A 24,275-nucleotide genomic window follows, 5' to 3' on the forward strand; every position below is an offset into this window, starting at 1 on the left:
GACAGGGAGAGCAAGGGCACCTGAAAAAAAGCAGAGGGAAAGAACAAAACAGAAGACAGAAACCTATCTAGAATGTTCTGTCCTTCCTTCCTGTCCTTTCATGCAAGGAAGTAACATACTTGGTTCTTTGTTCCCATTTTATTCTTGCAATAAATCTGTGACATAAATGAGGCCAAAAGTGATTGACTAGAAATCACCCAGTACACTTTATGGCAGATTAGGAATGCAAAAGAGTCAAAACAGCATCTTCTGACAGGTAACCACTGAGTGAACAAATCACAGCAATTACAGACTCACAGAGAAATTCTACTCAGGTCTACTCAACAGGGCTTCCTTCCAACAGGGTATTCTTAGAATTTTGCTATTGATGGCTGGTATGGGACCCACTCAAGCCAGAATGAATATTGAGGGATTTTTACAACTAACTTGATGAGTTAGGGCTTAGATTAGATATTCTGATTTACTTTTGGTCGCCAGACTTCTGACCATAATGCCTTGGAGCAAGCTAGTTCTCTTCAATCCAGATGTGGCATGCTGAGCTTGATGAGCTTGTATTTACCTGTTGATCTTATATGCCTCCAGGCCATTAAAAGGTCCAATTACTTAGTTTCACACTTAAGCCTCTATTAAAAAGTATTTTTTCTTTTTTACTGTGTTTGTATATATAGTATATATACGTTGTGTGTATATGTGTGTGTGTGTGTGTGTGTGTGTGTGTCCACACACACATATTAATATGCATTAACTTTGAAGTTAAGATGGTGGCCGCCCTGTAAGAGAGGCTATGAGGCATGGCAGCAGCATCAATACACTGGTGCAAAAACCATAGACAGTTCAGAAGGTTTGCTCCTAATCTGTCTTTGTGAATGATGCTCCTCTGTTCTTGATGGTAAAGGGTAAAGTAGTTGAGCTTGAGGCATTGTGAGTAGTTCATCAGCATGGTGCATGGCTACCAGTTGGGCAGCAGCTGTTCAGAACTGAAAGATGTTGGATCAGGCTGTGTGGGTTAAAGAAGACTGCTTCCCTGTCAGTCTGTCTATATGCAAAGGTTGCCTTTGGACAGTGCAGGCCCTGCAGGAAAATGGGTCAGAATCACAGGCTCCCTCAAGAATTCAGGTCCACATAGATGTATAGGGAGGAAGAACAAACAAGGACCAACAAGCAGTTTTCTGGCAGTTCTTCCCGTTAAACAAAGGTACACAATTCTTGACTATTCTAAAAATATATCTCGAGAAAGGGCTATTTCTAAGAGGTAGAACATGTACTTAGCTTGCAGAAGGTTCCAGTTTATATCCTTAGTATCTGCAGTGGAAAGCATTATATAGGAGGTGCTAAGAAAGACCTCTCCCTGAATTCCTGGACCTGCTGCTAGTCTGAGTAAAAACTGTCCTTGATGGGTCTGAGTCAGCATAAGTCAATATAAGGCAGCCTCATGTGTTCATGTTTGTGTTCATATATCTTGTATAAATCTGACCCAAATGCAGAAGCAGCACATCTGGAAAAAAACTCAGAAGAAACCCCTGCAATGAACAATAAACTATCATTACAATTTTTTTAAAAAAAAACCTTTTGAGTGAGAAAAATAGAGGCTGGGTTATTAAAATAGATTGCAGAACAAATTGTCATGAGCACAAATATCTGGGAAAATACAAAGAGGGGAAAATTCATTGCAGGGACTTGTAGGGGAAATACCTGCAGTTGAGGGGGGGGGTTGTGGGGGGGAGTGGTGAATCCGGTTATTTGTTGGGGGATCAAAGTTAGGAAGGGAATAATTGTGGGATCTGGAAAGAAATATATTTGGAAGGAAAATGAAGAGATAAAATATTTTTATTTGTGTGAAGCTGAGGAACTGTAATTTGGATTCATTCAATTGTTGAAAATACAGTAAGTATCTCTGCTGTGTTAGACCAAGATGCATCTTTTCTTGCATTTTCCAGTGGTGGTGAGCAGGATGATGTTTGAAGCTCTCAATAAGGCCATGAAAGTCCCCCCCCCCCAAATCATCTGGTGTTCAGAAGAATTTTTCATTTGAACACTGAGACTCCATTTAGCATAGTATCTATTGACTGACCTTTGAACTTATTGGTTACCTTTTTGTTATCTATCCTAGCCCTTTGTCATGGCATCAATTATACATTTAAATGTATATACATAAACATTTGTGTACATAAATTTGGTTCAAGTGAAGTAGCATCGTAGAGACCAACAAGATTTTTTGGTCAAGATTTTTGGTCAAGATTTTGGTCAAGATTTTTGGTCCCAAATCCTGCTGGTTTCTAAGGTGTAACTGTTCTTGGACCTAGCCCTTCCACTGCAGACCAACATAGCTACCCTCTGACATTAAATATGTGACTGTCTTTCAAGAATGGGTATTCCTTTGAAAGAGCCAAAGTTAATTTTTAACTCATTACAGTTCACAGAATGCTTGAAAGTGTTAAAATCACTGTGGGCCATAACACAGAATGTGCTCATAGCTTATAGCAAAGCTGCTGTCTCCTAAAGGGAGCACCAAGTGATGGTGTGGCTGCCCCCACAACTCTCTGAAGTGCCAACTGAGCACATGCTCACTGCTCTTTGCCTTTAGGGCACGCAGCTCACTCTTTCTTGCAGCACACAAGAAGTAACAAAGCCTGACATTTTCAAAACTGTACATCTCTCAGGAAAACAGGTGGCTATTTCTGCATTTTTCAAAGCCCGTGGACCTGGAATTCTGACCATCTGCAACACAATTCATTCAAGGTAGATAAGAGATGCCTTATGAAAAGGCAAAGTCCGCCTATGTATCAACACAATACATTTCACTACTTTTATCTTTTCATGTTGCTACTTTTAATTGTGGTGAAATTGTGTAATCAATTTAAAACATCTTCCTTTTTTTAATATGCATGACACTGTTAGACCATATTTATAACAGTCCCTTGAAATGCTTTGTACATGTTTATGTTTCTTTGTATGTTTAACTTCCGTGAGGGCCTGTGGTACATATAGATGATATAGATGATTAGTCCCAAAGAAGCCTGGTTTGTGCCTGAACTATAAGTCACTCAATCTACTGTGCCAATCCTAAAGTCAACAGTTCTGTGGCACCTTTTTTGCCATGTGATCGCTGCTGAACTAACTGTCCTTTGGCCATCTGCAATGGTGGCAACAGGGCAATGGTGACCTTCTTCAGCATACATCCATGATGGGACAGAGATTACATTTCCTGGATCCACTTCCTATTCTAGCTGAGAATTTCCTGCTTGGCTTTATTGCTATTGCTGCTTCAACAACAGATTGGAAAAAAGGCTACTGATTAAACTGAGTAAACAAGGTATAGGTTCACAAGGTGAAAAGGCTGATGTGAAATGCTCTGTGTATACTGCTGCTACCAGGTCACAGTGTAAAGAACTGAGTAAAGAACTGACACTGTGAATAGTGCCATAAACCATGAATGTCATGGTTGTCCTCCCCACCTATCCCAAAAAAAGCTTGTCAGTGAACAGGACTACACCTAATGGTTGATACTTTTTCAGAGACAATTGAATTTGTATTGTTTATATTATGGTAGTCATCCCAAATGTTTCTATCCAAAAAATCTGAGTCGTTGAAAATAGTCATAATATATTGCTTATATGGAGTCGTAAGGAGGGAAGGCAGCATGGTATAGTTCAATCTCATCAGATCTCAGAAGCTAAGCAGGGTCAGTACTTGAATAGGAGACCTCCTACAAAGATTCTGCAGAGGAAGGTAATAGGAAACCACCTCTGCTCTTCATTTGCCCTGAAAGCCGCTTGCTGGGGTCACCATGAGTCATCTGTGACTTGATGGCACTTCACACAAACAAGAAGACTTAAGTTGTATAATCTACATAGTCAAAGCCATCAAAGCACTGAAAATATACATTTCATACAAATGTTTTAGAAAGGACGGCATCTTAATCCTTTTATCCTGGCATTTATAGCAGACATTCATGTGACAGAAAACAAAGCATAGCTTACTTGAAGTCAGATCAGAATACTACTTACATAAAAAATCTGATCCATGCTTGAAAATCATTATTGTAATAATGTATGAACATAGTAAGCGACAAGACATGAGAATTTTGCAATCATGTTTCTTCATCTGGGACAGTGCTTCACTAACAGTCAAAAAACAGACCATGTGTACTATTTGCATACCATCTCTCAGCTGGTGCACTGGGGCTTTGGAAGAGTTTTGTTTACATTTTCCAAGCCCCCTGCATCAGCTGAGAGAAAAGGGGAGCATTTGCATGGGGTTTTAAAAAAACTTTTACAAGCCCTAAACCTCAAGCCACATGTCTGACCAAAACAATCACCAGCACATGCTCTCTTTGGCGATCAGTGGCTAAAACCTACCTAAAACAGAAATTTTAAGGATCCACAGGATTTTTTGCACCTTTCAAGTTACCACAAAACCATCATCACCATCACAGCTTCAGTCCCTTAGCCACATGCCTGACCAAACAATCACTCAGCACATGCTCCTCGCTGGCGCATCAGTGGCGCAAAAAACCTACCTAAAACCAGAAAATTTTAAGGATCCACAGGATTTTTGCACTAAGCTGCCTACAAAACCAACCACCATCACATCACACAGCTTCAGCCCTTAGCCACATACGTACCTGGACCAATAAAACAATCACTCAGCACATGGCGTTTCCTGGATCAGTGGACAAAACCTCACTCTTAAAACTACAGAAATTTTTGGTGATCCATGGTGATTTTGCACTAAGTTACCACTACAAACCATCATCACATCACAGCTTCAGCCCCTAGCCACATGCCTGACCAAAAACAATCACTCAGCACATGCTCCCTGACGATCAGTGGCTTAAGAAAAACCTACCTAAAACCATTGGTAGAAATTTTAAGGATCCACAGGATTTTTGCACTAAGTTACCACAAAACCACTCATCACATCACAGCTTCCAGCCCCTTTAGCCACTTATGCCTTGATCAAAACAATCACTCAGCACATGCTCCTGGCGATCAGTGGCTGAAAACCCATCTAAAATAGAAATTTTGGCGATCCACTGGATTTTTGCACTTCAAGTTACTACAAAACCACCATCACATCAATATTGAGTCTTCAGCCCCAGCCAGCTACGTCTGACCTAAAACAATCACTCAGCACATGCCCTGGCGCATCTAGTGGTGCAAAAACCTACCTAAAAAATAGAAGCTGTCTCGCTAAGGATCCCCAGGATTTCTGGACTCTAAGCCACCAAAACCACCACTAGTTTCGGCAGCAAAAGACCTGCAGGGACAGTCTGCACAAAACAATCACAGATACCACGCCCGTGGAAATGCAGTGGCACAAACATGGTTAAAGTATGGATCCTGATCCACATGATTTTTTGGTGCTTAACTCAACCCTCTAAAACACAATTTACATCACAGCTAGCGGGACTCTGACATACATGTTCTGAATGCAACAATCACTCCTCCCATGCTCCATGGCTCAAGCGAGGGTATTCCCAAAAATTGCCATTTTGAAATTTCTGAGGGTGCCTAGTAGGCGCATTTTTGGACATATCGGCCGCACTCAACTATTTCAGGGTATCACTCAGGAGACTGTCCTGATGATCTCCCCAAGTTTGGTGCAGCTCTAATTCATGGGGGCCACAAGTTATGGACTTCCAAAGCGGGGGTGGCCCATTTCCCATTGCTCTGGTGTGGGAGCTAATAGAAGATAACGGGCTACCCCTTTGAGAGTTCATAACTCTTTGGCCCCCATGAACCAAACTGCACCAAACTTAGGAGTGCTTCATCAGGACAGTCTCCTGGATGATGTCTCTGTACCAGGATGCCACATGTCTAAAATGCATCCCTGCATCAAAGACACTAGATTTAGACTGTTAGACAGTTGAGGGAGTTGGAATTGATCAGTACAGTCCTCAGGGTATCTTCAGAAGAGTCTCAAGGGAATTTTGGCTTCAGGGGGGGCCCTGCCCATGGGAACCAAAAAAGCTGGGATTGGGCCCCAACTCCCGCCCCCAGCTTAAAGTCTCAAACCTGATGAAAACAATCCAGAGATTCCTGATATCAAGTGGAAGTTTTGTGACTGCACATTCAGACGTGTGCACCCCACAGCCCTCCAACAGAAATTCCACATTGACAGCAATGCAGCCAAGCCTTCACTGCAGAACAAAGAATCGGGGAACTTTGCGTTTCAGGGGTGCATTTTAGACATATTGGCACTAAAATTTCAGGGTATCATTCGGACTATCTCTGATGATTTCACCCCTCTAGGCTGAGGGTAGTTTGTCTATGGGGCCAGTTATGGTCTCTCAAAGGGTAGCCACTATCTTCCTTAGCTCCCATTGGAAAACAATGTAGATAGGGGCACCCTTTGGGGTCAATAACTTTGCACCCCTGAGAACCAAAAAAAATTCACCAAACTGGAGAGAATCATCAGACTACCTTCTGGACATATCCTGAAAGCTCAGTGCCGCGGCTGAAAATGCGCCCCTGGCAGGCCAGGCGGTAAAACAATCGCACAAAAAATGAAACAGACTCACTTCGATTACCCGAATTTTCGGGCATATCCGAATCAGCTATAAGTCGGATTCGGGCATACAGATAATTTTATGCCCCAAAACAGCCCAAATCCGAATTTTACCGAATTTTTTGGGTATCGACCAACCCTATTTACTAGGTAAAATGCCTCAAATTTACTATCAGAGGTGACATTCACACTGTTTTACAACAGGGCATTGCACTTTTTATAGGGCTTTTACTCTGTAAATAACCACACAAAAGCCTTTAAACATATTTGTGAAAACACTGTAAACCATCCAAGGCTTATCCATTCCATGGATATGCATACATGAGGATGGGCTATGTAGGTCACTAGCAGATCTTCTGCACTGCCAAAGGTCCCAGGTTCCATCCACAGCATTCCCAGTTTCTAAAAAAGCATTGTGAAAGTCCTCTATCCAAGATCCTGGATATCCACTGCCAGTCTGAGAAGATAATACTGACCTTGATACACATCTAGTGTACGGGCAGCTTAATGCGTTGTTCAACTGCCATGTGCCCTCTTTTATCATTGTGAAATGTTTGTTTGCTGAACAGCCAAAGTAATAGAATCTCTTCAAGCAGCCAGCTCACTCCCATTTTGTTTTTTTCTGGATGCACCAAAAGAAATAGACAAATAGACAAAGAGGTGAGAAGTTTTAAGCTATTTTATGGGATGGAGCCTATGTATTTATATTTGTATGATTGCTCCTGTTGTTCACCGCCCGGAGCCCCCCGGGGATCGGGCAGTATATAAATAAATAAATAAATAAATAAATAAATAAATAAATAAATAAATAAATAAATAAATAAATAAATAAAAAGATATTCACCCAACAAAAGCCTGCTTGATTTGGAACTTTGGTCCTAGTCCATAGTGACTAACAAGAGTTTCACTGATGGTGAAGGCTGAATAGCAAGGATTTTGTGCACCGAGAGCATCTGTCTTTCATCATCCAATGCCACATTTAGCATTTTGAGTCAGGAAAGTACAATAGTACAGCAGAGAATTATGAACTGGGCAGTTACCTGTAGCAGATAATTGTGAAGTTCAGTATTTTGCAAATACATCTTATAGATAAATTAATGCAAGGTTTGAATGATTTCTGTATGATGGTGAGCATAATAATAGTGTCAAATATTCTGTCATAGTGGAAGAATTATTAGATCTACTTTTACCAGAAAAGAAGTTCTAAAACTATTTATACTTTTTTCTACCACCCAAATGCAAAATGTTGAAAGGGTGAAACGAAGAATAAGGAATTCAGACAGGACTGAAAACAGCCTACTTTGGAAGCTTTCGGCAGCAAGTGTATAGTTGCATGTTTTGTATTTGAGGATTCTGTGCCATATTATTCCCTACATCTGGGCTTTGGCAGGTAGAGAGGTATACTTAACTTCTTCCAACTCTGGGTCATTACATTGTATTAGTTTGCAGTGTTTGCCCAGATGTAACTGTAAAAACTTTATTCTTATGAGTGCTTGGAGAGCTAGGGAAAACCCACCTGGAAAATCAGCTTGGTTTTATACATACGTACATATTGTTGAAAACAACTTGTGGTGGATAATTTTAAAATATTAAAAAAGAGATAGGAATTTTGGAGAAAGGGGTGATTTGAGCATTGATGGCGATGGAATGAAAGAAACAGAGAGAGACATTATTGTTAATGCAAGCAATAAAAACTGTACTGTGAGAACCAGAGACCAGAAGAAAAATACATTTTACTTTCTGGATATAAAAATTTGAAAACTTTATCCTTCTGCTTAGCTACTGGGGAGATGTGCCTATAATGCCACATGAACATAAAGCAGGGGATATATGTTGAAGCCTAGTAACAGTCCTTTTTTTGAATGGAATAATCACATCAAGTTTCCTTATACTGAACTAGCGGGGCCCGGCCACGCGTTGCTGTGGCAATTGTCCTTCTCGTCACAGGGGCTTTCCGCACTGACAGAGTTGTACTGGTTTCTATCTAGGTTCACCTCAGTGTATCCGCACTGCAACTGAGCTCAACGTTGTTTTGTCTCAGTTCCCCCCCCCCCTCAGAACTGGCGCATATCCCTCGTCGCGAAAGTTGCTATGAACTGCACCTTTCCGCTGGAACAAGGTCGATACCGCTTCGAAGCTTCGAAGTGCGGATGCATCGAAACGACACCTCATCCATTCAACCAATCAGGAGCCGCTTTTGTGGCATGCGCAGAACGGGAGAGTCGTGGCGGGCATGTAACTGTAAACTGTAAAAACTGTAAAAAAAAAAAAAGAACGCTCCTATTTCCCATGGTAACACAAGCTCCAATCAATGCATCGAGGAGCTTCTAAACAGGCACCAAGCATGATCCTCAGCCGCACTTCAGCTCTTCGGGTTCCAGGGGGCCAAGCCTTCAAGTTGCTGTGCGGACAAAGCCTGAATCGCTTCAACTGAAGGGAACCGAGTCGACCTTAGCTCCCTTCTGTAGTGCGGAAAGCCCCACAGTCCGCAACCCACATAGATGTCCATGCAGATCCAATGATCCACAGCATAGCCTTTTGGGATGGTCAAATGGAATCCCTCTTTCCCTTTTCAATTCACATTGTTATATGGTGGTGCCTTCTTTTTTTAGTATAAGGTAACCCTTTCCAATCTACAACAGAACTGTCCAGAGTGCGAATCCTGCTGTCCAGGAGGCTGGTTGACACGCAAGGTCCTGGCTTGGGTAAGGCAGAACTGGTTCAAGCAGGCTATCATAGTCAGGCAGCAGGGGAAAGATGGTGAGGCGTTCAGATCGAGGCCAGCTCCCTGGGTTCTTAAAGGGCCACGTGCAAAAGAAGCGGAGCCAGTAGTGTTGGTTTGCCCTCATCCCATGGATTTTCTTAGAAGAAAAAGGCAAACTCCAGCTTGCTTTTATTAAAAGAGAGCTGTGGTGAATATGGGTGAGGAAGTGGGTAAGTGGTGGTTGGATGTGAGGGAGGGCAGAGTGAGGTGTGTGAGGATGAGCTGGATGTGGATGAGAGTATGTGTGTTGTGTGGTAGTAGTGGGTGAGGCACAGAGAGTGAAAGTTACCTGCATGTGTGTGGGGGGGGAGAACCCCTGACGTCTCACACGGCAAAGTGTGTATGTGTTTCACTTCCACTTGTATTACTCTAACAGTTATTACCTATTTACTGCTTTTCACTGCTCATCTCTGCCCATCTGCGCAAACATTCTAAGGGCATTCAGGCCACAGACATGCTGCACGAACACATTTACACTTTAAGGGTGTTCAGTTAAACAGAGCCATCTTCATGGCTTCGGTGTACCAGGAAAGACGCTTACCTGGCTCCAGGTATGGACTTCTTGGCGCATTTGAAGGTATCCTGATTACCCGTTGCTCCACGCAACAGGGAGGAAAGTCATGTGAAAATTTGGGGGGCGATCCGCCCAGCCGTTTCGGCGTTAGGGCATGACTAATAAAGTCACTGTTAGCTTTATATATATAGATAGATAGATAGATCAGATCATTGGTCCATAAAAGTAAGCATTATCTACTCAGAAGATGAGTTGGTTTTTATATTCCACTTTTCTCTACCAAAAGGAGTCTCAGTGGCTTACAATCACCTTCCCTTCTGCCCTGCCTCCACAACAAGCACATTGTGAGGTAGGTGAGGCTAAGAGAACTGTGACTAGCCCAGCAGGCTACATGTGGGGAATCTAATACGGTTCTTCATAATAGAGTCCACCACTCCTAACCACTACACCATTCAGACTCTCAGATTGGCGCCACCTTTCCTGGATGTCAGGTAGAAGTTTTTAACGTCACCTGTTACCTGATCCTTTCCACTGGAAATGCCCAAAGTTGAATCAAGGATCTTTTGTATGCCGAGCAGGTGCTCTACCACTGAGTCACAGCCTTTCCCCAAACCATAAGCCCAAGAGCTCCATCCATAAACTGCATTGCAGAATCTTTCCTGTAGTTGCCCACCTCTGAGGCTAATCTTAACCTGAAGTTGCTGGGATTCCACAGGCATTAGAAGATAATCTAGAAGATTTAAACAGTTTGAAGATTTTAGGTGCTTGATAGGTTTTGGTACTTAACATCTGGATACATGTTTTCATGGTTTAGTGCTGTTTTATTGCTTATCTTAAGACAAGATTCCCAGCATGCATGTAGACAGGTCTGGTTAAGGAAAATAAAACAGTTTTTTCCTCCTAAATTTCTTCTATGGTATCCATTCAGTGATTAATAACTCATTACAAAAGATAATGTACAAACCGTAGCAGAAAACCCACTCACAGAACATAATGCAAAAATGGCACTTAAAATGTTTTTCCGCTTTTTGAGACAGCCACATTGTTATAGCTTTTAAAAAGACTGTTTGCTCACAAAAGAGCCTTTTCAACCTGATCTGTCTTTGTTGAACACTGATATTGGTTGACATTTTAACATGGTTCTGTGTTTGCCAAAGCATCTTATGGTGCCACGTTTCACATCAGAATCTCTCTCAAAAAACATTTGAATGGTTTTGCAAACAAACTTTCTTCCAATGAATAATTGAAGAGAGAAACAGCTTGTGGTATATGCTCAGAACAAATTTTGACTATATATAGTTGGAAGCAACAAGGGCGCATGAAGATGCAACTGAAGCCTGCTACCATTTCAGTACTCAGTACTTCAGCTGTTACCTAGACTAGTGTAAAGTTGGTTCCCAAGATAAAAACTAAGTGGTCTGCTGGCATATGGTATAGCCTCCATTTGAGCGCTAAAAGCTGGATACTGTTTTTGTGAAACAGATGTTGTTGAGTGCAGCAATGCACAACTGACTCTATCGAACAGCTGGGAATCCTCCGTGACCCATATAACTGGAAATAAACATGGCCCTATGCTTGGCAAAAGTATAAGGAGGCAAATTTTCATTTGTTAAAAGGGTTTCTCAAAATGAAGAATAAATGTTCCCCGCTTTAACCTGATTTTTATTCATCAGAGCCATCTCTCCGGCAGTTTCAGGCAATCGCCTCATATTATTAGAGGCCCCCTTTGCCAGATGAAGGCTGCAGTTGCACTGACATATAGTGCAGATGGAAAATAAACATCTGCCTCAATCAAGAGAGGAGACCAAAAGACAAGGCTGACGAATATTCTCTGGCATGGCTCTATTTTTGCAGGAAAGCACATAAATGCTACAGGACCAAAACCACTGGCATCGTCTGGTGCTGTCCTTATGTGGTTACTGACCATGAAGAGAGATGATTAGTATGCGCTCTCCAAGGAGGAGTGGTGCAGATGCTCAGAGTGATACGCTTCCAACTCAGTAGGATGGGGTTTGCTGTAGCCATGTATGCTAATCTGCAGAGCAGCTTGGGCTTATTTTATGCAATGTTTCAATGACATTTAGCACCCATAAATCCTCTCCGCCTTTTGGGTGAAGGAGAAAGGGATATTTTCAGCCACACCAGCAAAACGGACTATGTATTGTTACTCTAACAATGTTCTTCTAAGCTTTTAGGGTGGGGGGTTAATTTCCTGCCTTTTATTTTAATTCGATTGGACAGGAAGGAAGGAAGGAAGGAAGGAAGGAAGGAAGGAAGGAAGGAAGGAAGGAAGGAAGGAAGGAAGGAAGGAAGGAAGGAAGGAAGGAAGGAGGAAGGAAGGAAGGAAGGAAGGAAGGAAGGAAGGAAGGAAGGAAGGAAGGAAGGAAGGAAGGAAGGAAGGAAGAAGGAAGGAAGGAAGGAAGGAAGGAAGGAAGGAAGGAAGGAAGGAAGGAAGGAAGGAAGGAAGGAAGGAAGGAAGGAAGGAAGGAAGGAAGGAAGGAAGGAAGGAAGAAGGAAGGAAGGAAGGAAGGAAGGAAGGAAGGAAGGAAGGAAGGAAGGAAGGAAGGAAGGACATCATCAATAGATTCTACTATGCAAGCTTGTGACAGTATTCAGGGTGCATCAGGAAGCATGGGAAATGTAGTTCCCATTCTTGCTGATATGATACAGCTGAGGCCTGTGGTTGCTTCAAGCTCTCTCTATTGTACCCTTCCATCAGTAACAGTTCTCAATGGGATGATGAGGAGAACATGCAATTTGCAGGACAATGAAATCTTTCTTAATCATCCAGGATAATAAGTGCAGTCCAAACTCCAAATAGAACTGTGACTCAAACACTTAGGTCTGTCTGGAGCCGAGAGCAAGTGTGGATTCCCTAAGGTCTATTTATGGAATTTAGAGCATGGGCTGAACTTGGCCCAAGTTTGCTCTATGGACAAATCAAAGGTGGGAGGCCATATACCATATTGGCCAATGAAGACTTTATGCTGCCTGACCCCAGAATTTTCATTTCACACTTCACTTCTGTGCCTGAAGAAGCTTTGAGGCTTGAGTACGAACAATCCCAGCATGGCAACTCACTAGTTCTTGTGAGTTCTCCATGTCAACATAACAGAACAAAATCATTAGAACACTGACATTGATGGTGACAGTTACTATTTGCAGTGGAGCAGTTCCTTCCTGTGCTGGCATCCTAAAGCTCTTATTTGCCAATGCACCAAAGGTAAGTGAAACTGTCTAGTGTCGCTGTTGCTGGACATCTGCATAGAATGAGCATGATGATTATAATTTGTTTCTTCCTTCCCACTCACTGTTTGAGTAAGAAGATTCTTTGTTTAGACATTTCAGCTTCTTGCCTTCTTCCAGCTGCCCATATTCTCCAATGTACCAACATTTTAAAAACTAATCTATACATATAAAAAGCTAACCATTTGTTTGTTGGTCTTGCCCTAACGCCAAAACGGCTGGATGGATCGCCCCCAAATTTTCACGGGACGTCCCTCCCTGTTGCGGGCAGGTAATCGGACCTTCAAATCGCCAAAAGTCCATACCTGAGCCAGGTAAAACATCTTTTTCCTGGCACACCAGGCCATGAAGATGGCTCTGTTTAACTGTCACCCTTAGAATGTTCGTGCAGCCTGTCTGTGGCCTGAGGGATTGGTATGAGGGCTTAGAATGTTCGTGCAGATGGGCAGAGATGAACAGTGAAAACAGTAAATAGGTAATACTGTTAGGTAATATGAGTGGAAGTGAAACACATACACACTTTGCCGTGTGAGACGTCAGGTGGGGTTCCCCCCTCCCCACACACACACATGCAGGTAACTTTCACTCTCTGTGCCTCACCCACTACTACCACACAACTCACATACTCTCATCCACATCCAGCTCATCCTCACACACCTCACTCTGCCCTCCCTCACATCCAACCACCACTTACCCACTTCCTCACCCACATTCGCCACAGCTCTCTTTTACTAAAAGCAAGCTGGAGTTTGCCTTTTTCTTCTAAGAAAATCCGCGGGGTGGGGGCAAACCAACACTACTGGCTCCGCTTCTTTTGCATGTGGCCCTTTAAGAACCCAGGGAGCTGGCCTCGATCTGAACGCCTCACCACCTTTCCCCTGCTGCCTGACTATGATAGCCTCCTTGCCCCAGTTCTGCCTTACCCAAGCCAGGACTGTGCATGTCAACCAGCCTCATGGACAGTGGGATTCGCACTCTGGACAGTTCCGTTGTGGAATGGAAAGGGTTACCTTATACCAGGGGTAGGGAACCTTTAACACTCAAAGAGCCATTTGGACCCGTTTTCCATGGGAAAAGAAAACACTTGGAGCCGCAAATAATTTTTGACATTTAAAATAAAGATAACACTGTATATATTGGGCATTTTTACCTTTTACTCCACTCATTCTGAGAAGCGCATGGGCGGGCAAGGATGGGGCCAGCGGCTTGGCCGTGCCGGCCGCTGGGAAAGCGCCCGCCCCCCTCGAACAAGGCGGGTGAGAGGGGAAGCCCGCGGCGCTGCCCAGCCAGCCGCGGGCAATTGGTGCGCCCACCCTGCTGCCTGCAGGGCAGGCAAGGATGAAGCCCGTGGCGCAGCCCAGCCGGCCGCAGGCAATTGGTGCGCCCGCCCTGCTGCCTGCAGGGCGGGCAAGGATGAAGCCGGCGGCTCGGCCTTGCCAGCCGCCGGGAAAGCACCCACCCCGCTCCAATGGGGCGGGTGAGAGGGGAAGCCCGCGGCGCGGCCCAGCCGGCTGAGGGCAAGGATGAAGCCGGTGGCTCAGCTCGTGGAACCACAGTGCAAGAACTTGAAGAGAGCATCGCGGCTCTCGAATACAAAGAGTTCCCTACCCCTGCCTTATACTAAAAACCAAGACAGCACCATATAACAATGTGAATTGAAAAGGAAAAGAGGGATTCCATTTGACCACCCCAAAAGAAGAAGAGGAGGAGGAGGAGAAGGATTTATATCCCCCTTTCTCTCCTGTAGGAGACTCAAAGGGGCTCACAACCTCCTTGCCCTTCACCCCTCACAACAAACACCCTATGAGGTGTGGGGCTGAGAGAGCTCCGAAAAATCTGTGACTATCCCAAGGTCACACAGCTGGTGTGTGGGGGAGTGCACAGACTAATCTGAATTCCCCAGATAAGCCTCTACAACTCAAGTTGCAGAGCTGGGAATCAAACCCGGTTCCTCCAGTTCAGAGTGCACCTGCTCTTAGCCACTATGCCGCTGTTGCTCCCAAAAGGCCATGCTGGAGATCATTAGACCTGCATGGACATCTGTGTGGGTTGCGGACTGTGATGAGAAGGACAATTGCCACAGCAACGCGTGGCCGGGCCCCGCTAGTTTTAAATAATAGATTAACCTCAGACTAAAGATGTTGAACTCATCCAGCCAAGGCCTCTAACTTTTTTTTAGGAGTGCAGAAAATTTATTTGTAAAATGGATTTCTTTTCTTTCTTCTATTTTAACTGTCTTGCAGATATATTTCAGTCTCTGGAAAGCAACACAGAGGAAAAATATATGAGCTGAACTATATAAAAGTTATATTACCTGGACATATGTTGATATACTAACAGCCTGACTATAACCATATTAGGGGGAAGTCTTAACTACTCTGCTATCATGCTACAGCCTCAATCCTAATCAATGCTCTGATTTTTTTTTTATCTTAAAAATATATGAGGAAAGCCAGGTAGTTTCTCTACATCCTGTTTCACTGCACATTAACCTCCCTTTCTCCAAAGACCTCAAGGAATGTTACAATTTAGTTTAAAACCACAGGAAAACAATTAAAACAACCACACTGAAATCTCACTACAAATAAAAAATAGTCAAGGACCCATTCAAAAAGAAAATCTTATATGCCAATCTATTAAGCAAACAGGTTTCAGAGAAAGGCACAACAAAATAATTGTTTCACAAAAACTATTTTCACAAAAACTATGTTTAAAATTTATTAATTATCTTACATTTATATGCTGCTCTTCCCCTTGCAGGCTCAGGGTGACTTCCATACATTTAAAAAACAATGAAAACATGAAACCATGAATAACAACAATTAAAACCCAGATGGTGAATAAAATTAGATTCATTAAAATAACACAATTAAATAGCCCTGCCAGTATAAACAAAACAGGGGTGGAGAAAAGAGGGAGGCCATTTGGATAGTACAACCATAGCTGCCTCAGCCATAAGCCTGATGGAACAGCTCTGTCATACAGGCCCTGCGGAATTTCATCAGAGCCCAGAGGGCCGGGTCTGATTAGACCAGGGGTCTGAAACCTGTGGCTCTCCAGATGTTCATGGACTACAATCCCCATCAGCCCCTGCCAGCAATTGGCCATGCTGGCAGGGGCTGATGGGAATTGTAGTTCATGAACATCTGGAGAGCAACAGGTTGTAGACCCCTGGTCTAGACAGAACATTCCACCAAGTAAGGGCCAGGGCCAAGAATACCCTGAACAAGGCCAGCCAGACATCTTTGGGGGCAGGAACCACCAGTAGATTGTTGTTTGCTGATCACAGTATCTGTCAGGGTGTGGAGGATATCATTTTTGTCCTCAGGATGGAATGGTTAGAAGGTAAAGTTCCCTGCTCTGAGTTTGAAATTCCTGGAGATTTTGAGGGGGGGGGGAGCCTGGGGAGGGGAAGGGTTTGGGGAGGAGAATCTCATAGGGTAAAATGCCATACTCTCCAAAGCAGCCATTTTCTCTGAGGAAACTAATCTCAATAGTCTGGGGATCAGTTATAATTCCTGGAGGTTAGCAGTCCAACTAGAAGCCCTATTAGAATACAGAAGTTTAAGATTTTATATGAAATAAACATATTACATCAGTAATATGTAAATCAAAGCTAGCGTCTGCAGTCTGGTGATAGATTTAAGATGAATAAAGCTTAATTCTTCATGCAAGTCTATTATAACTCATAAAAATGTCACTTCCACTCAAGAGGGCAAGAGGTTATCTGTGTAAGGGTAGAATGACTTACTACCAAGGGTGTTTTTTACCTATACCTTGTTTACTCAGTTTAATCAGTACTCAGCTTCATTAGTAGCCTTTGATGTACCATCTCAGACAGGGCCACCACTAATTCGGCAAATGGCCTGTTGTAGTCAGATAATTAAGGAGACAGATAGGTTTCAGTCTGATCATTTTAAAACAGGTCTATCTCCTGTTAATTAGCTAATTACTCGTTAATTTTCCCAACACAGCAAGAAGGGTTGGCTCAGATACTACCTAGCTTCTTTATGTTGTTTCTGGGAACACTTTTCACCAAGTCTTAAACTATTTGACACAGTATTTTATAATGTTAATAATTCATCATAATGTTAATAATGCACCAAAGGCAGAGGGCAGCAGAAAATAAGGCACATTATGCTGGAGCATTAATTAGATACATTATGATGTCAAGTGACATAGCTTACATTCTCACAAGCTGCAAGGGGAACCATAGCAAACAACGACCAATGTCAGCCCCACTGATAAAAAGTGTCACCAGAAAATATCTATGCTTGTATAATTCATAGATAACACTGCACAAAGGAAAATATATCTTCCTCTCAGTCTGTAAGCATGAATTCAGCATGAAGTTACCTTTCATATTTCCCCCTGTATCTACACAAGAGAAATAGGTCACTAGCTTGAGGAAGATACCAACAAATCTCTTAAGTATAGCAAGGCCTAAGGGCAATGGTCCATTCTGGTAATATACAAATAGTGGCTGTCTAAGCGGTGGTCTTAAAAAAGAGTAGGACTTCTTAATTCTAATTCTAATATCATCCAAAATAAGATGTCTTGAGGACATCTTTTAAAAAGTAACTTCTCATTTATTTTATGAACAGCACAGGCATCAGAGGAGGACACAGGCTTTTTACTGCCCAACTGGCAAGCTCTCTAGTCAGTTTCACCCTCTGCTTGCGCTCAACATTTTGTGTGCTGCTGAAAGGATTCTCCCTGTCTCCATTTGCTGAAGTTTGCCCCAGAATATTTGCTCTGCAGGCTCCAGTACTGGGCTGGGCTGAAAAATATTATAGTTGCACTCAACTGGTTCTGCTGATTCCGGCAATGTATAATTTTCCTTTTTAACATTTTTTGGAGGAACTGTTTTTGAAGATAAGCAGACACACATATGAGAATCTTAGCTCCTCGGAGGACACCCATTGAAAAGCACTGGGACTACGGAGGACAGGTCTGCCTCTCCATGGGCTATAGACCTGTCCTTCAGACAGCTTAACAGTCAGGCGGGAATAATAAGATGCCTCCTGAGCTCTGCATTTTGCACAGCCGGATAGGGGATGTCTTGCAGGTGGCTTAGGGGGAAAAGATGCACTTTAAAGTATCCTCTAAATAGGGCTACAAGCAGAAATAAGGCATTCTGAGGACATCTTGAGGAAAAAGCTGTATGGAATTCCTCCCCACAAGGTCTTTTTTTTTTTTTGCGTTTTCAGGACATCTTATTTGTGCTGTGCAGAATAGACCAATATTAATCACTGATGTTGTAGGCATTATGATCTTTCCATGAGCCAAAAGGAGTGGAGTATTTTTGGGTATATTTTATTTATATGAAAATTCCATTATTGCTAATGACAGAAGACTATGCCCTAATAGTTTCAAATGCTTGTATTATTTTTACTTCACTTGGAATATGATCAGGTGTAATGAGCATTTGGGATTCAATGAAGACACAGCCACTTAATAGTGAGGATTTAGTGCAATTTTAGTGCAATGATTATGCTAAAAACGTCTCAACTTATAGCTTTTTCAAGCAGACTTAACAGACCTTATTCAATAAGAATGCTTAATCAGATGTTGCATGAGAAGATATATTACATTTCCTTTTAAAATAAAAAGGGATTATGTTTTCATGTGGCACTTTACTTTTCTTTCTGAATCTGATATAGTTTGGGAATCATTTCACAGGACACCATGCATATTTGCTTTCATTAGATCTGAATAATAATATTCCCCATGAAGTTCTTATCTATCAGACTGAAGAGAACTGAACACATCAAAGATGGATGTAAACCTTTTTAGACTGTTCGTGTTTCACAAGGTGAATTTAATAGCAGATGGATCAAATGATTAAAGGAGCTAAGGAAATTAATGCTGCTATGAACAAAAACAACAAAAACCATTTAATGAAGCCACCTGTGTGCTCCTAAACTAAGGCCCCTTCTCCATGGGCCAATAAACATGGGTGTAGGATGCTAAATAACACAGGTGCAGATGGTCATATGATGGGACATCGGCATGACTGTGGGGTTCATTTGTGCATGCCTGCATAGGTACGCATGGGTAGGAAGTAATATTAGAAAATAGATTTGTCTCCTTATGCCATGTAAAGGCAGAGTGGGCCTTAATGAACAGTACAGAAATGGCCCCAGCAGTATAGGTCATCCGTCACTTCCTCTAAAACTACCATCAGCTAAATCCATGTGAGGAAGGCCCTGCTTCAAAGGACAAATGTTTCAGGGTAGAAAAGTAAAAGTAGGAGTTGACTCTTAAATCCTTTTCATTCCTGCCCAAACAGGTTTTCATTCTCCCAACAGAGAGTTTGCAAAAAGAAGCATGCCGTTCAGTGTTAGGAAAGGAAGGTGCAAGGGGAATGTGTGGGGGTGGAGAAATGGAAGCTAGAAAGCTTCCCACTTCTCTATGCAAAAATGTCCCATCTGAAGCTTCTTCTTTTCTTTAAACTGTTGGAATAAGCGACTTCTGCATGCCTGGACACTGGGGGGTGCTGTGTATCTCACTCTGTGTTGTTGCCTTTCTTGTTTGCCCTCCGTGTCTGGGCCAGGAGACCGCCCACTAACTTCCTTTCTTCCCCATGCTGGTCTCACTTCTGTCCTAGCTTTTGACCTGAGCGCATGGTCGATGGCAGCCTGCCACAGTGGGGCTTTCCCACTGTAGCACTCTCTCACTTGCACACCCGTGATGGCATGGTAGAATGCCCACTTGTTCATAGGGAAAGTATTCCTTAGATTAGGGTTTCTTTCTATCTACCTTTTTCCTGGAACAAAGCTGTGAACTGGAGATGCTTGAATAAATGTAAGTTTTACCTTTTACATTTATCTCTTGGGAAGTTTTTATAAACTGCACTCGCACACACTACTGGGCAGATACATTCTAAACAAAATCTAACATAAACAGTGCGTTGGGTTTCTAAAATGCACCTTGGCACATTCATGTAACCAGTCCCTTAGAGAGAACTGCATTTACACCTGATTTCATAAGCCGATGGAACTGTTTGAAGATAGGTGAGATATGCTCTTGTCAGCTAGCTCCTGACAATAATTTTGCTGCCACTTTCTGAGGCTCCTGAAATGTACAAGTTGTCTTAAAGTGTAACCAAGTAAATCACATGACAGCAGACCAACCATGAAGTTACAAAATCATGGATCAGCGTGGCTAGATTAGCTGAGTTTAAGATGAGCAAGTGTTGGCAAACCTGATGCAGCTGATGGAAGGCCTTGGTCAGTAATTCAAACTTCTATCTGAACTGCAAGATTAAGTCCAGGAACACCCCACAGTTCTTAACCTGCCCTACAAATTGCAACTCTACTACACCCACTACAAGTGGATTTAGTCTCTCTAAAACATTTGCTTTCCCAACCAGCATTATACCTGCCTTAAATAAAGAACATCCACTAGAGCAATGGGCATCCCCATCCAATAGGAACTTCCCAGTAGTGTGGGGAGAATTGCAAAGCAAAAAACCTCCCTGCCACTGAGAAGCCATCATTCGGCTTAATAGATTTATAGTACTTGTTTAGGTGTTGTAAGTCAAAAGGCCCAGATGCCAGCTTAAGGTGGTGAATGGCCAGGAGGAAGCTGCCTAATGTTGGCTCCTCCGCTGGCCATGCCCTCACCCTGCCCCCTTCTACACTTCAGCGGCAGGGGTGCTGGGATGCGGGTGCTGGGTGCTGGGATGCAGCCTGTGGGATGCTGGTGCTTTGAGTGGCGGTGTGTCCCAGTGAAGGGAAAGGCCCAGTGGCTGTACACCAGCAGAATCACCTCTCTGCCAGGACAAGTACCCCAGGGAGGGAAAATCTGCCAAGGCAACCATGCACCTCTCCCATGGGTAGATTCACACACCCCCATCTGCTTGCCTGCTGAAGAGGGTTACTCCAGAATAAGCCCATTAAAATGAATGGGCTTAGACTAGAGTAATTCTCCTGAGGATTGCCCTATTAATTAATTAATGTCATTTATATCCCACCTTTCTTCACAATGGGAACCCAAAGCACCTTTCAGCTTTCTCCTCTCCTCCATTTTGCCTTAACTTTCCTTGTGGCAACCATAGATTGGCCAAAAGCCTTCATTTTATCCTCACAAGAACACTGTGACGTTGGTTAGACTAAGAATGTGGGAGTAGTCCAAGATCATTCACGAGCTTCCATGGCCGAGTTGGGGTTCAAACCTGGTCCTTCTAGTTCATAGTCTGAGGCACAATGGTTCTCAGGGGCTGTTTGCTGTTGAACAGTAAGCAAGAAGCCAGTCCTGGGCGAGTCATGCAAGTTGTATGGTAGCAAGTTGTCCTGTGGTTGCTGCTGGGTTCTGGTCCTGTTGAGTCCTTTCTCAAAGACCCAAATATCCATGGAAAGGTCCCTGACTCCCTGCCCTTTATTGAGAGCAGCTAAGATTTAAAAGGCTGACAATATTGTGTAGTTGCCTAGCAGCAGCATCAGGAACATGTCTACAGAAAATGGTGCCCAGGGCAAGCAGTGAAATTGCACCTCCCCCGCAAAAAATCTGACCTTCTGAAAGACAGTGAGGGCTGAGAGATTGGCGGGTGTGGAGTGTTCCTTTTCAGTACTAGTTGAGTGCTGAAAATAGCCCTTTTGCCCACAGCTCCCGAGCGTCCTTGAGTATCCCAGTCTTTGAGTCTTCCAGCCTCCAGGAGCTGCCCCCACTGGCACTGAACCTGAAGGTGGTGGTTCCCCTCCCACTAGCCAGCAGAGTCCCAACAGTGCAATAAAAACATCAGAAGAGCCCAGGCTCATCTACTTCAGCATTCTGTCCCCGCAGCGGCCAACTGGCTGCTCCTAGAAAGTGCATGAGCAGGGGAACTGTAAGAGCATCTTCTTCCTGCCCCTTGTCTCCAACGAACTACCTCTGGTACTGTGGGAGGGATATCTGTCATGACCAACAGCCAGCAGCAGCCCCATTCTTCACAAATATACCCTCTCCCTTTAAATCTTTCTGAGTTGGCAGACATGCCCATGGCCAGTAGCAGAAAGTTCCACAAATTAACTTCATGCTGCATGCAGAAGCCCTGGCTTCCTCCTGAATCCCTTCCTGGGCCTAAGATGGTGGGAGGGTGGACAAATGTATCCCTGGATTGTGTCAAGGCACCTCTCCTTCCACCACCTCCACTTCTTGCACCCATTCTGCACTTACCAACTTGAATGGCAACTTCAGAGTCATGCTGACTAGTGGATGAACACATGTATGAGCTGGGCAGAGGCAGCAGCTGTGTAGTGGGCGGGCAGGGGTTGGAGGAGTAGGAAGGCTGGGAAGGCAGAACAGTGGGAACACATGGGGAGAGTGGTGGGGAGGCTGGGAGCACAGAAGAGATGGGGGGTTGGGTGCAGAAGCAGTATGGGCAGCTCTGCTGCTTGCTACCCACCCACCTGCCCCACCTGCCTATTCTCTTGCTCATCTGCCCATTCAATACAGGGGCCATGCTCTGCAGCTCCAGTTCCTTACTGGCCTGTGGGGGAGGGGGTCGAATGTGCTCCTATATGACCCACATGAGTGGTGCCTGGGGCTCGCACCCCCCACCCCAAAGTTCTGTGTTTGAAGGTAATTCACTTCTTGATACTACAGGTGCTGCTTCTGTCATGTGGAGAGTTCTCACCAATATTTTGGAGATTTAAGTATCCTCAGATTTGACCATGTTGAAATTAGATATACTGATGATGATTCTAACAGCCAACACTATAGTAAAAATATATGTCTCTGTCTGACTACATGGCCATCTTGCATGGACATTGTGAGCAGACTCAACCCACAAAAATAAGTGCTTGGCTATGAAATAATCACATCCACCTTGCGACAGATGATCAAAGGATAAAGCATTTCCTGGATGGTTCAAATCAGTTTTTTTCTGAATGAGTTGCCAAATTTCTGTTGGATATAATTGGTACTTCTGTTAAGGGAGATTTTTATATTAAATGATGGTTATTTGAGCTGTACTTATGTTATTCTGGTTGTGAAATGTTTCTGGTTGCAAAATGTTTCATTGTATGATGCCAATAAAGGTTGTGTATTTGTTTGCATCCACCTTGCAAATATTCTGACCTAAATGTGCCAATAAAAAAGATCATCCTGTATTAATATAACACTGTTAACATATGTGGTGTTTTAGGAACCAACTGCTCTCTGTCCTGAGGAAGTTGCATTTTATTTGCACTTGATATTTATGGAAAGTAGACACTCATTTTTCCAGCATGCACATTTTAGTAATTGAAAAATTCATGCAGGAAATAGAAAAGTTTATTTCACCACTTTCTCCATGAATTGAGCAATGAAAATTATACACAGATATTCCCCAGTAGGCAACTGAAATGCAAAGCAATGCAAAATGCATAACTTAAAGTAAAAAGTATTGTCCTCCAACTGGGCCTTAGCTCAAATACTTTGAAGTGTATTGGGTGTTGTTTGGATTCACAAATGGTCCATGAGAGATTTTGCCACTCTATATGCTCTGGAACAGTTTAGTACGCTAACTGGTCTATGAAATTTTTCTTCATTTCTCAAAAACAGGCTTGTGATTTCTATGACTACTTTTTTTGAAAAAGAAAAAAGGAACGAAGAAACAGTCAATAATATTATTTTAAAAGATTCTCTGATTTAAACTGGAATGAACACTGTATGAAAATGGAACAGACATATTTACATTGATTAGGAAGATATGACATATGTATGGAAATGCTAGGGCCCTACAAAAGTGGTCAGTGTAACTGGTATAAAACTAACAAAAATTGCATCACAAATCAAAACATTATCTTCTCATTTTTGACAAATGTCCAGTTATGGTCTGTTATCAACCTGATAATCAGCATCTCCACACACAATGAATTAAGGAGTCCAATTAAGGAGTCCAAGGAATTAAGGAGTCCAAGTAGCTGAGCGAACGGCTGCCCCGGGAAGCACATTACATGGTCGCACTTCCCTTTTTTCCCAGTCCCCACCTCTCTGCTGTGTAGCTATGGAGGGCACAGGGACGACAGCATGGCTGTGGAGGTCCATGCCTGCCAGACTTTGTAGCTATGCAGTGGAGGGAGGCCAATGTGCTCACCGACCACAGGACACCCAGTCGTGGGAAAAGCCCGGAGCTACAATGGTTCATTTGTCCCACCTGCAACCCATTTTACATTTGCTGTACAGAAAGGGCCTTAGTCTGTCTGCCTCAGAGGTTCTTGCCTTTCATTGGATGATGCCATCAAGAGTGGTTGGGAGGAGGATTCTCAACTTGAA

This window comes from Sphaerodactylus townsendi, linkage group LG09 (assembly GCF_021028975.2).
Source record: "Sphaerodactylus townsendi isolate TG3544 linkage group LG09, MPM_Stown_v2.3, whole genome shotgun sequence".
Classification (NCBI taxonomy): domain Eukaryota; kingdom Metazoa; phylum Chordata; class Lepidosauria; order Squamata; family Sphaerodactylidae; genus Sphaerodactylus; species Sphaerodactylus townsendi.